This window comes from Hemitrygon akajei, chromosome 2 (assembly GCF_048418815.1).
Source record: "Hemitrygon akajei chromosome 2, sHemAka1.3, whole genome shotgun sequence".
NCBI classification, from domain to species: domain Eukaryota; kingdom Metazoa; phylum Chordata; class Chondrichthyes; order Myliobatiformes; family Dasyatidae; genus Hemitrygon; species Hemitrygon akajei.
The window spans coordinates 31,574,031-31,588,649 of NC_133125.1; the positions used below are offsets into that span (position 1 = coordinate 31,574,031).

General features: G+C 42.7%; 1 pseudogene; it reads left to right on the forward strand.

Annotated features, from left to right (window-relative positions):
* The first annotated feature begins 3,721 nt into the window (after positions 1–3,721).
* On the forward strand, positions 3,722–4,393 carry LOC140740386 (large ribosomal subunit protein uL11 pseudogene; annotated as a pseudogene).
* Positions 4,394–14,619: the final 10,226 nt, after the last annotated feature.

Consider the following 14,619-nt stretch of genomic DNA (forward strand, 5'->3'; position numbering starts at 1 on the left):
GAAAGAGATCAAATTTAATCTGTATCATACCCCTCTGAAAAAATATATTATGCAATTTGTAGTACTGTATAAATGCTGCTTTTGTGTTAAACTTAAGAAGTGTTATTTCCAGTAAAATCCTTTTTATTAAGAACATGTTTAGAAATTTCCAACAAATGAATACTTCCTGTCATATTTGAACTCAGCTACAATATTTTCATAAATCTATGTATATTAATTGTCGCAGCATCGACATTTCAGTTAGTGTCATGTCAACACTAGCAACAGCCTATTTATTTTAAATTGATTTACATGGACATTCAGCATATGGATATGGAATATGCATTTCAATTTTATCTGTCCAGGAATATTCTAAAATATCCCAATTGCAGCATCCAAAGTTTGCAAGAATTTTGCCTCCTCTATCCTCTTCATTGGAAGTTTCTCACAAATGAGAATGGCTTGCTTTCATTCATTTTCTGTGGGTTCTGAGGTGGTTGATGAAGCCTATGCAGAATGCTGGTCTTTATTCCAGGTGAGATGGAAGGTGCTTCTGTGTGGATTGTCCTGGAGGATCTTTGCTCCTTCTGCCAATTTTATTTGGCCTCTGAGTGCTTTCATCAAAGGTATCTAAGGTAATCCTGGTCTTTGGAGTTGCTCCTGGACACCCATGCCACCATCATACCATCATCAGGGATACTGACTCACCTGCTGTATTTTCTGTTTTCATTATACATGTATTTTAATTGGTCACAATTATAAAATTATTTCATAAATACTTAGTAAATTGTATAATTTCATGTATGTAAATTAATATTGTATAATTAAATATATCTATAAGGCTTGTACTAATTTATTACTGTTTAAAATCTGGAATGCCTATCATGCAAGTGTACATTGAAAATTGTACCAAGTAGCCACACTTCCAAAACATCGTTGTGGTAGTTTCTGCAGGATTAACTGAAACTTCCCTGCCTTCAAAAAGGGATCTTTGGTTCAAAGTACAAAATTCAAAGCCAATGTATAATCAAAATACATATATGTCACTATTTCCTGCAGACATTCAAAAAGGACAGGTTACACGTGAACCCAAGGGGGACCAATATTCTTGCGGGCAGGTTTGCTAGAGCTGTTCAAGAGGGTTTAAACTAACTTGGCAGGGGGATGGGAATCAGAGCGATAGGACTGAGGATAGAGCAGTTGGTATACAATTAGATGCAATGTGCAGTGAGACTGTGAGGAAGGACAAACAGATGATAGGGCAAAATTGCAGTCAGCAGGATGACAGGGGGCAAAATCAAAAAGGGTTATCAATACAGGACTGAAGGTGTTATATTTGAATGCATGCAGTATGTGGAATGATGTAGATGATCTTGTAGCAGAGTTCAAGATTGATAGGTGTGATGTGGGCAATCACTCAGACATGGTTCAAAGAAAATCATTACTGAGAGCTCAACATTGAAGGATACACATTGTATCAAAAGGTCAGGCAGGTTGGCAGATGGGTAGCTCTGTTGGTTAAAAATGAAATCAAATCCTCAGAAAGAAGTAACATAGGAACAGAAGATGTAGAATCCTTCTGAGTAGAGTTAAGAAACTGCAAGGGTAAAAGGCCCATAATGGGTGTTATATACATTCCTCTGAACAGTACCCAGGATGTGGGCTGCAAATTGCAAGGGAAGATAGAAAAGGCATGTGAAAAGGGTAATGCTACAATAAACATGGAGGATTTCAATATGGAGGTAGATAGGGAAAATCAGGTTGGTGCTGGATCCCAAGAGAAGGAATTTGTAGAATGCCTAAGAGATGGCTTTTAGAGGAGCTTGTGGCTCAGCTCTCAAGGAAAATGGTATTTCTGGATTGAGTGTTATGAAATGACCCAGATTTGATTAGAGAGCTTAAGGTCAAGGAGCCTTAGGAGACAGTGATCATAATATGATAGAATTCATCCTGCAGTTTGAGGGGGAGAGGCTAAAATTGGATATATCAGTATTACAGGGGAGTAAAGGGAATTAAAGAGGCATGAGAGAGGAGCTGGCCAAAGTTGACTGGAAGGAGACACTAGCAGAGATGACAGAAAAACAGCAATGGCTGGTGTTTCTGGGAAATATCTGGAAGGTGCAGAGCAAGACACATCCCAAGGATGAAGAGGCATTCTAAACGGAGGATGAGGCAACCATGGCTGACGGGGAAAATCAAAGGCGGCATAAAAGTTCAATAGGCCATATAATATAGCAAAAATTAGAGGATTCAGAAGCTCTTAAAAACCAACAGAAGACCACTAAAAACAGCCATATGGAGAGAAAATATTAAATATGAAGGTGAACTTATGAAGCCAGCCAATAATATAAAAGAGGCAAAAAGTGTTTTTCAGATATATGAATGTTGGGTTCTCAGTATCATTAACTGTGGTGTTAACTGTTCAGGCTAACAAAATGGTTTCTCTGTATTGTTATAATGAAATGGCTTCTCTGTGATGTTACTTAATGCTGTAATGGGTTTCTGTAGCTGGAATGTTTGGTTTATAAGGGGGGAACAAACCAATGGAGAATTGTTATGCTATCTTGTATGTGTGAGCTGAGTGGGAGTTTGCGGTCTTTTTCCAGAGGCGAGCGAGAAGGATAGACGTATGAGGAGTGGACAGGGGTTCCAGGGTGGTGGATACTGGACGTCGACGGTTCGGACAGTGGCCGAAGGATCGGAAGGTCGTTGTGGATGGAACCGGAGGTGTGAGCTCCAACGTATTAAAATATTATGTGCACAAACTGATAAACTTACTGATTTGGTGCCTTTAGGTTATCTGTTTCTACTAACCCATCACTAAGAAATAACTATAAAGTTGTAATTATTTACTCGCCTTTAGTGTATTGTCTGATATTTGTGTTGCGAGTGTGTACTGGGGGGGGGGGGGGCATTACACCGTATTTACACCAAAGTATTGTACTGTTGGTGGGGCGACGGTGGTTTACCCTAGGCTAAAGGGGGTAAATTGGGGGCACGGATGCTACATGAAGAATAAAAGAAAGACAAGAATTGATATCAGACTGCTGGAAAATAAGACTGGAGAGGTAGTAATGGAGGACAAAGAAATAGTGGTTGAACTGAATAAGCATCAGCCTTTACGGTAGAAGACATTAGCAGAATCCCAGAAATGCAAAAGTAGTAAGTGTCATTGCTATTACTAAGGAGAAGGTTCCTGAGAAGCTGAAAAGTTTGAAGATACATAAATCACCTGGACCAGATAGACCATACACCAGGGTGAAGGAGGTGGCTAAAGAGATTGTGGAGGCATTAGTAATGATCTATCAAGAATCATTAGATTCTGGAATGGTTCCTGATGACAGGAAAATAACAGATGTCACTCCACTCCTTAAGATGGGGGGGGAGCAGAAGAAAGGAAATTATAGGCCAGTTAGCCTAACTTCAGTGATTGGAAGGATATTGGGGTCTATTTTTACACCCTGGGAAATGTTTCACTGCTAACGTAATGGTCTTTCTGTGGAAGTAGTGTTTGAGTTGTGGTTAGAGATAACGGGTGCCGTCCAATGACAGGAGTGTGTGTTTGAGCCGCGTGCGTGACACCAGGGTGTTAGGGTCTTTTGTTCGGCGGGAGATGAAGAGTGAAGATGCCGGAGAGGAGAAGTCGTAGGAGTGGACGGAGTAGGGCCGGGGGTCGACGAAGCCCAGGGAAATCGATGGAGGATCAGCGAAGGGGATATTCTATAGAACAGAACAGCAGCTCTTCGCTTTTGCGTCGGTGACGGTGCAACTAATTCTCGGTCGTCCCGAACCTGGGTTCATCCGACACCTAAACTGTGCGCCTCTGTAGGTCAAAGCCAGCGCGATGCCTCCTAAATTCGATCCCAACGAAGTTAAGATCGTGTACCTCAGATGTACGGGTGGTGAAGTTGGTGCAACTTCTGCTTTGGCTCCCAAGATTGGTCCATTGGGTCTGTCTCCCAAGAAAGTGGGTGATGACATTGCCAAGGCTACAGGTGACTGGAAAGGCCTTCGTATCACAATCCAGCTGACCATCCAGAACCGACAGGCACAGATTCAGGTTGTCCCATCGGCTTCCGCCCTGATCATCAAAGCTCTGAAGGAACCGCCCAGGGACAGAAAGAAGGAAAAGAATATTAAACACACTGGCAGCATCACCTTTGATGAGGTGGTTAATATTGCCCGGCAGATGAGGCATCGTTCTCTAGCGAGAGACCTTTCAGGAACTGTGAAGGAAATCCTTGGAACTGCTCAGTCCATCGGTTGCAACATTGATGGCAAACATCCTCACAGTGTCATTGACGACATCAATGAAGGCAGTATTGAATGTCCTACTGAATGAAGAGAAAGTGCAAGGTATCAGTATCCCAGCAAAGTGAAATAAAATCTTTTGAGATAAAAAAAAAGAACAGAACAGCACAGGAGAAGGCTATTTGGCCCACAATGTTGTACCAAACGAGCTAAAACCAAATAAAAAACACCCAAACACTAATCACTCCTACCTACATAATGTCCCTATCCCTCCATCTTCCTCACATTCATGTGTCTATCCAAATGTCTGTATTTGCCTCTACCACTATGCCAGACAGTGCATTCCCAATACCCACAAATCTCTGAGTAAAAAACTTATATCCCCCTTGAACCTATCCCCTCTCGGCTTCAATGCACATCCTCTGGTAGTAGACATTTCAACCCTGGGAAACAGATACTCCCTGCCTACTCCATCTATGCCTCTTATAACAATCTTGTAAACCTCTAGCAGATCTCCCCTCAGCCCCTACCGCTCCAGAGAAAACAACCCAAGTTTATCCAACCTCTCATGATAGCACATGCCCTCTAAACCAGGCAGCATCCTGGTAAATTCTTCTGCACCCTCTCCAAAGCCTCAACATCCTTCCTATGGAGGGCAACCAGCACTGTACTCAATACTCCAGATGTGGCCTAGCCAGAGTTTTATAAAGTTGCAACATAACCTCTTGACTTCTGAACACAATGCCTCAACTAATAAAATCAAGCATTTCATAAGCCTTCTTAACCACCTTATCGACCTGTGTAGCCACTTTCAAGGATCTATGAACTTGGATCCCAAGATCTCTCTCCTCAGCAACACTCTTAAGAATCTTGTCCTTAACAAGGTACTGTCTCCTTGCTTTTACCCTATCAAGGTGCAATACCTCACATTTATCTGGGTTAAACTCCATCTGCTATTTCTCTGCCCAGAATCTACAATTGATCTCTATCACACTGTAGTCTTTGCTAGTCTTCCACAGTGTCCACAACTCCACCAATCTTGTTGTCATCCGCAAACTCACTAGCCCACCTGTCTCCATTTTCAACAAGGTCGTTTATACAGACGTTTGTATATGTTACAAACAGCAGAGGTCCCAGAACAGATCTTTGTGGAATTCCATTAATTACAGACCTCCAGCTTGAATACATCCTTTCAACTATTACCCTCTGTCTTCTATACACAAGCCAGTTCTGAATTCAGACAGTCAATTTACCACAGATGCCATGCATCTTAATCTTCTGGATTAGCCTCCCATGAGGGACTTTGTAAAATGCCTCTCTAAAATCCATGCAGACAACATCCACTGCCCTACCCTCATCAATCTCTCTCATCATCTTATCAAAAACTTAAATCAAGTTGATAAGACATTACCTACCCTGCACAAAGCCATACTGGCTCTCTCTAATTAGGCTTTGGTTTCTAAATGTTCATATATCCTATCCCTATGAATTTTCCCTACAACTGATATGAGTCTGATCTGTAGTTCCCAGATTTTCCATTGTTCCGTTATAGAGGTACAACATTAGCCACTCCCCAGTCCTCTGGGACTTCTGTGGCTAGAGAGGACACGAAGATACTGGTCAAGGGCCCAGCAATAGAAACACAGAAACATCGAAAAATCTACAGCACATTACAGGCCCTTCAGCTCACAATATTGTGCCAACCACGTAACCTACTCCAGAATTGCCTGGAGTTTCCCTACCACATAGCCCTCTATTTTTCCAGGCTCCACGTACCTATCTAAGGGTCTCTTAAAAGATCCTATTGTATCCACCTCTATCACCTTCGCTGGCATTGCATTCCACGCACCCACCACTCTCTGTGTGAAAAACTTACCTCTGACATCCCCTTGTACCTACTTCCAAACACCGTAAAACTATGCCCCCTTTTTTAGCTACTTCAGCCCTGGGAAAAAGCCTCTGGCTGTCCACACGAACAACATCTCTCATCATCTTTTACACCTCTATCAGGTCACCTCTCATCCTCCATCACTCCAATCTCTTATTCCTCCAATAAACTGGGGTAAATCCCATCAGGCCGTGAGGACTTACCCACTTTAATACTCATTAGGAGACCCAACGCTTCCTCCTCCTTGACCTATAAATGCTCAGCACTGATCTCCTGGTCCTCCATGTCCTTTTCCTTGGTAAATAATGAAACAGAGTACCTCACTTACATTCTCTGCATTCATGAGTTGTCCTTGAGTTGTTCCACTCTCTCCCTAATTATGCTCTTGCTCTTGATGTATGTAATGAATGCCTTGGGATTCACCTTGATCCGACTTGCCAAGGACGTATCATGGCCCCTCCTGGCATTCCTAATTCCCTTCTTTCGTTCTTTTTAGGCTTCTTTATATTTCTCATGTGTTTCCTTTGATCCTAACTTCAGAAGCTTTACTTACTTTTCCTTTTTCTTCTTGACTGAATTCACCTCCTCTCTGGACATCCAAGGTTCTCTTATCTTTCCATCCCCATCCTTCCTTCTAACAGGAACACACCTTTCTCGTACTCTGTGCAATTGATCTTTAAACATCCTCTACGTGTTTGATGTGGACCTGCCAGAAAAAAATAGGTGTTCTTAGTTCTCTTCTTAGTTCCTGCCTAATGCTCTCATAATTTGCCTTACTCCAATTTAAAACTTCCCTCACAATGACCATACCTTTCTTTATCTATAGCTATCCTGAATGTTAAAGAATTGTGGTTACTGCTTTTTAACTGCTCACCCACTGAAGGGTCAGTCACCTGGCCAGGTTCGTTACACAACACCAGGTCCAGTACGGTCCTCCTCTTGTTGGACCGTCCACATATTGATTTAAGAAACCTGCCTGGATACACTTAACAAATTCTGCTCCATCTAAACGTTTTGCGCTAAGAAGGTCCCAACTTTCATTAGGGAAATTGATATCTCCCATGACAGCAAGCATATTATTTTCATACATTTCCTTAATCTGATTATATATCTGTCTCTCAATGTCCCAGTGGCTATTGGGGGGAGGGGGGTATGTAGTATAATCCCATCAATATGACTGCCCCTTTCCTATTCCTGAGTTCTACCCAAATGAATTCAGTGTCTGACCCCCACCCTTGAGTGTAGCTGCGATATTGTCCCTGATTAGTAGAGCAACTACCCAATCCCCAGCACTCCTTTTATCTCCTCTATCTTTCTGAAAATTTCAAAAACCTGTTATATTAATCACCCATCTCTGCCCTCCTATCAACCAAGCTTCAGTAATGGTACATCATAGGTCCATGTACTAATCCATGCTCTAAGTTCATCACCGTTACCCATTGTACTCCTAGCATTCATCTTCTTCGGCTGTCCATCAATTTTTGATGATGACTGAGGCCTGGGCAAGGTTGTCTAAGCTGCAAGTCTCCCCTCTCCACGCCACTGATGTTGTCCAAAGAAAGGGCATTAGGACCCATACAGCTTGGTACCGGTGTTGTCGCAAGGCAATGTGTGGTTAAGTGCCTTGCTCAAGGACACAATATGCTGCCTCAGCTAAGGCTCGAACTAGCGACCTTCAGATCACAAGACCGATGCCTTATTCACTTGGCTACGCACCACTCCTAGCATAAAATACACACATCAAACTATCTGACCCATCATACTTGTTATTTCGATTTTGCCTTTCAATACTTTCCCTGACATTTACCTTCCGATCCTTCATAGGGAGAGTTTAAACTAATTTTGTAGGGGGCTGGTAATCAGATCTGATCTGGTGCTCTAGTTACCAAACCCCTACAAAACTAGTTCAAACTCTCCCAATGAGCATCAGCAAACATCCTGTTCCCCTGGTTCCCCTCCAGTTCAGGTGCTACCCATCCCCCTTGTACAGGGCACCCCTTCCCCAGAAAAAGTTCCTAAGATCTAAGAACTTGAAAGCCTGTCCCTTGCACCATCTCCTCTGCCACTCATTCATGGGTGTTATCACCCCATTCCTACCTGCACTAGACCGTGGCAATGGGAGTAATCCAGAGGTTACTACCTTAGAGGTCCTTCTCTTCAGCCTCTTTCCTAACTCTATATACTCACTGCGTAGGACCTCTTCTCCTTTTGGCATTGGTGCCAACATGCACCACAACCTTTGGCTGTTCCCCCTCCTCCACGAGAATATCCTGCAGCTGCTCTGATACATAATGGACTCAAGCACCCAGGAGACAACACACCATCCTACTATCTCTTTTTCAGCCACAGAATTTCATTTCTGTCCTCCTAACTATCAAGTGTTCTACAACAATCACGCTGCCTAACTTTACCCTTCCCTGCTGAGCGTCAGAGCCAGCCACCACACCACCAGCCTAACTGCTGTGGTTGTGCCCTGATGGGTCACTCCCCCCAGCAGTATCCAAAAGGGTATATTTGTTCCTGAGGAGACTGGCCACAAGGGAACCTTGCACTGATTTCTTAATCCCCTTACCTCTCCTTGTGGCCACCCAACTAAAACATATACTCTGGGTGTGACCACCTCTTCAAAAATTTGGTCTATAATATCTTCACCCTCCCGAATGATCCTGAGCACATCCAACTCCAGCTCCAGCTCCTTGACCCGGTCTGTTACAGGCGTTGAAGTTGGGTTTACTTCCCGCAGATGCAGTCGTTGGCAAACAGTCAGGTATCCTGAATTCCCACCACTGGCAGAAGGAGCATTCCACCCTCACTACTCTGTATTAAAAAAAGGTTTACCTCTACTTAACTGTGCTTCCGCCTGTTCACGTTGAAGCCTAATAAGCCAATGCCTGGCACACTCTGACAATAGCCGCTTGGTTTGTGCCTATCTTCCTTTCATTTGCATGATGTTTCAGAGTACCTGAAGGCATGTGATAAAATAGGCCAAAATTTGCATGGTTTTCTCTTGGAATTCTTTGAGGAAACAACAGGCAGCATAGACAAAGGAGAGTCAGTGAATGCTGTTTATTTGGATTTTCAGAAGGCCTTTGACAACTTGCCGTACATGAGGCTGCTTGACAGGGTAAACATGATGGTATTACAAGAAATGTATTGGCATGGACGGAAAATTGGCTGACTGGCAGAAGAAAAAGAATGGGAATAAAGGAGGCCTTTTCTGGTTGGCTGCCAGTGACTAGGGGTGTGCCACAAGGCTCACAGTTAGGCCTGCTTCTTTTCACATGATATGTCAATAATATGGATTTGTGACTTTGTGGCAAAGTTTGCAAATGACATAAAGATAAGTGAAGGGGCAGGTAGTGTTGGGGGGATGAGTAAAGATGTGGCAGTTGGAATTTAGTGTCAGGAATTGCATGAATACGCACTTTGGCAGAGGAATAAAGATGTGGCCTATCATCTAAATGGGGAAAAAATTCACAAACCAGAGGTACGAGGAGACTTGGATGCCCTCATGCAGGATTCCCTGAAAGTTAACTTACAGGTTAAGTCATTCATAAGGAAGGCAGACGCAATGACAGGATTCATTTCCGGAGGATATAAAAGCAAGGGTGAAATGCTGAGGATTTATAAATCATTGGACAGACTGCGTTTGGAGTATTCTGAGCAGCTAAAGGCTGCTGAGCTAAGAAAAGATGTACTGGCATTGGAGAGGTCAAGAGGAGGTTCACGAGCGTGATCCCAGGGATGAAAGTGTTAACACACAAATACTTGATGGCTTTGGGCCTGTACTTGTCGGAGTTTAGAAGAATAAAGGGGATCTCATTGAAACCTATCAAATATTGAAAAGCCTAGATAGAGTGGATGTAGAGAGGATGCTTCCTATAGTGGGGCTATCCAGGACCTCAGGGCACAGCCTCAGTACTGTGAAATGTTCATTTATATAACCAAATAACAATCACAGCACGGAAACAGGCCATTCCGGCCCTCCTAGTCCGTGCCGAACTCTTAATCTCACCTAGTCCCACCTACCTGCACTCAGCCCATAACCCTCCACTCCTTTCCTGTCCATATACCTATCCAATTTTACCTTAAATGACACAACTGAACTGGCCTCTACTACTTCTACAGGAAGCTCATTCCACACAGCTATCACTCTCTGAGTAAAGAAATACCCCCTCGTGTTTCCCTTAAACTTTTGCCCCCTAACTCTCAAATCATGTCCTCTCGTTTGAATCTCCCCTACTCTCAATGGAAACAGCCTATTCACGTCAACTCTATCTATCCCTCTCAACATTTTAAATACCTCGATCAAATCCCCCCTCAACCTTCTACGCTCCAATGAATAGAGACCTAACTTGTTCAACCTTTCTCTGTAACTTAAGTGCTGAAACCCAGGTAACATCCTAGTAAATCGTCTCTGCACTCTCTCTAATTTATTGATATCTTTCCTATAATTCGGTGACCAGAACTGTACACAATATTCCAAATTCAGCCTTACCAATGCCTTGTACAATTTTAACATTACATCCCAACTTCTGTACTCAATGCTCTGATTTATAAAGGCCAGCATTCCAAAAGCCTTCTTCACCACCCTATCTACATGAGACTCCACCTTCAGGGAACTATGCACTGTTATTCCTAGATCTCTCTGTTCCACTGCATTCCCCAATGCCCTACCATTTACCCTGTATGTTCTATTTGGATTATTCCTGCCAAAATGTAGAACCTCACACTTCTCAGCATTAAACTCCATCTGCCAATGTTCAGCCCATTCTTCTAACCGGCATAAATCTCCCTGCAAGCTTTGAAAACCCACCTCATTATCCACAACACCTCCTACCTTAGTATCATCAGCATACTTACTAATCCAATTTACCACCCCATCATCCAGATCATTTATGTATATTACAAACAACATTAGGCCCAAAACAGATCCCTGAGGCACCCCGCTAGTCACCGGCCTCCATCCCGATAAACAATTATCCACCACTACTCTCTGGCATCTCCCATCTAGCCACTGTTGAATCCATTTTATTACTCCAGCATTAATACCTAACAACTGAAACTTCTTAACTAACCTTCCATGTGGAACTTTGTCAAAGGCCTTGCTGAAGTCAATATAGACTACATCCACTGCCTTACCCTCGTCAACATTCCTCGTAACTACTTCAAAAAATTCAATAAGGTTTGTCAAACATGACCTTCCACGCACAAATCCATGCTGGCTACTCCTAATCAGATCCTGTCTATCCAGATAATTATAAATACTATCTCTGAGAATACTTTCCATTAATTTACCCACCATTGATTAGAACAGAGATGAGGAAATATTTCTTTAGCCAGAGGATGGTGAATCTGTGGAATGCATTGCCACAGACAGCTGTGTAGGCCAAGTCATTGTGTATATTTGAAGCAGAGATTGATAGGTTCTTGATTAAAATGATGACAAGTGGTTGCCTCTTTGAGCATATCTGCGAAAACAGCTTGAATTCCTCCCTTTTCTGTCTCTTTTATTTTCCTTTTCTTGGTGGTTGGCATTCTATCGAAGTCTTGATCTGCAAGTGACACTCAAACTGCGTTGTTTTTTTTACGGTGGATGAGTTCCCCTTCCTGGAGCTTGTTGGCTATCCATGGCGCTGTGGATGACTGATTCCTGGCTGGTATTGCTGACTGAGGCCTCGCAGCTACATATGAACTACATATACCTGTCTGGACACACCCCTCCCCCGCTGACTGCTCCTGTGGCTCCTCCCACAGACCCCAGTATAAAGGCGATTGGAGGCACAGACCCTTCCTCAGTCTCCAGGATGTTGTGTGATGGTCACTTGCTGCTTGTGCTTTCTTCCAGCCAATAAAAGCCTACCTTAACCCACGCCTCAGAGTTATTGATGGTGCATCAAGATGAAACATCAGGATTTCGCTGCAGTGGATGTATGGATGGAGTCTGTCGTTAAGTGGTCACACACTTCCTCTCGATGGAGCGAGAGTTTGCTGCCGAATCTCGAGTCAGGAATCTCGGAATTAAAAACATTGCTGCGGACTCTGTCGTATTAACACAAACTGTCAAACTTTCCTCTCACTGAGAAAGGGTTTTCCTTGTTCTTTTGAAAAGTCCTGAAGACACTGTAACTTTTCCTGTCGGGAGGGTTCGGGTACTGGAGGTGCCAGAGAGGTCTGCTTTAGGCAGCAATACTGAGCGCTCCTGTCTGGTCCGTGCTCAGCTTGTGAGGCAAGAGGAAGTTATAATACTAAAGTGACTGGCTCCTATCTGACCCTTTAGCTAAGTTAAGATTGAGATCATCATCTAGCACATATTGACAGAGGGTTGGTCCCATGGACTTCTGGATTTACAAATTTGCATTGGTAAATTATAAGGGAACTTTTTGCTCCTGATAGGAACACGAAGTAAAAATGATGTAAGTTTTGATGTAAAATTGCAGGCTTGATTTCACTGGCATGTGTCAGGCATTATGAACTCCGAATGAATTTAGCATGAATTCAGTATGAATTTAGTGCAACTGTGAGCATTTTAGGATGCTAAATGATGTAATGTTCCCAACTCTTAAAGGGCACTCTGTCACAAGCAATTGTACTGCCAAGAATGATGTGTCCTGATCATTCACATATTGGAACGGCAGACAGAAGAAGAGGAAAGGCAATAACGTGGATTCCCATTTCTCCATTCACAGCCTCCATGTTATTCTGCAGGATTTGAAGACCACCCAGGCAGGAAGTGGGTTAGGGGTTAGGGATGGTGATAGAATTTCCTCTAACAAATGGCTCCTCGAGAATGTTGAAGCAGTGCTGAGAGCTATTCAGTGAGCTCATCAGATAAGTGCTCTTACACTTCGAAATGTATCTGCAACTCACGTTTGCTGTCTTCAGCTGCAGTATTAAAGACTTGCTCAGAAACAGAACATGCATAGAGACATGTGCAAGAGCAGGTATGCATACACAGCTGTGTACACACAAATATACAAAAGGACTTTCCTTCTGTAAAAAACAATTATCCTGTAGCTTTTGATGTGCAAGACTTACATTCTCCTTTTCCAACTTATCCATTGTCTCCTCTACCGCTTTGCTTCTTTCTCCTACTTCTCCTCCACCTGGAATCCTTCAAGGAGAGGATGAGCTCTCTTGTTGGAAAGGAGATAACTGATTGTGACAGTGAATGCAACCGAATCTGATGAGTGCTTTCAGAAGATGCCTTGTCCCCCAGCAGATTTCCAACTCCTCCTTGTATAAACATGAAAACTGCATTCTGGACATATTTTCATCTGGACTCCTGCTGGTGCTTTGTCATTTGTCACAGTGTTGCTCAGCTACACTCAGTGGACCACAGTCAGAAACAAAGGAAGTAGAAGGCCCATACCCATCCATATCCATTCTGGGAGCTGATTAGGGCATAGAATTGTTATTTTCTTGCAGTTAACCTTTCGTATGCTTGCTTAGAATTTTTATATGATCACTAATGAACATGAGTGAGTTCAGTGAGTAATTATAACAAAGCTTCTTAGCTTGTTCTGCAGCAAGTGACATCACATGAATCTGGCTATTTCATAGGTTACATCTTATCAATGGAATGTGTTTCATTTCTAGTCTGAGTATGAGATGACCACAATCTCTTTTTCCTTTTTCATTCCTTATTCATTCTTTGATCTTGTAAGGCTTAACAAAATGGTCACAACCATCAAGTTTTATGCCTCATTCTTGACTTCTGCAATATCACCACAGGGAAAAGGGTCTGCAGAAAAGGGGCTTAGATGGCCTTACATTTTGTGATTCTCTTACATGCCTGGCCAGCCTCTGATGCCAGCCGTGCTACTTCAGCTAGTGCAGCACTTCCACCAGATCCTCCCTGGAATACCTATTATATATGGCAATGGCAGCAGACTTCCACGTAGTCAGTGGATCATGTTTCAAGATCAGAATGGATCCCCCATTATGAATCAGACTGTGGAGGTTTTGTGAAGAATGGCATTCAAGTACACTGTGTCTCAGAATGCAACACAAAGGAAAAGGAAGTTCTGCAGGAAGTTCTAATGAATAGTCTGAATTGGAACAACATGACTCAATTTCTCCTAGCAAATGAGCGTCACTCAAGAATTGATGTTATTGCATGTGTGTTGTGTACAACAAACAGGTAATATGTGTGAACCCGCCCTAGTCTAATTTCCTGTCTTGTATAATTCACTGGAGAAGTCTCACAATCACAACCCACTCTGCAAGGAACCCATTTCCATTTACGGTACATAGTGTTAAAAATGGCCATTTCAAGTAAAAGTATTTTTGAACAACAATATAAGATTTTCAGAGAGCCAAGAACTTCTGGATGTTGTTTGATGATTTATATATGAAGCCATACATGAATGAAAAGAGTGCATTGATTCATTGAAGCAATGTTTATCGCTAAACTTCTTTGATCATTATTATTTAAATGAAGCATCACTAAGTACCACTTTTGTGCAGATTTTCTATCTATGACAAACTTTAATCCATCA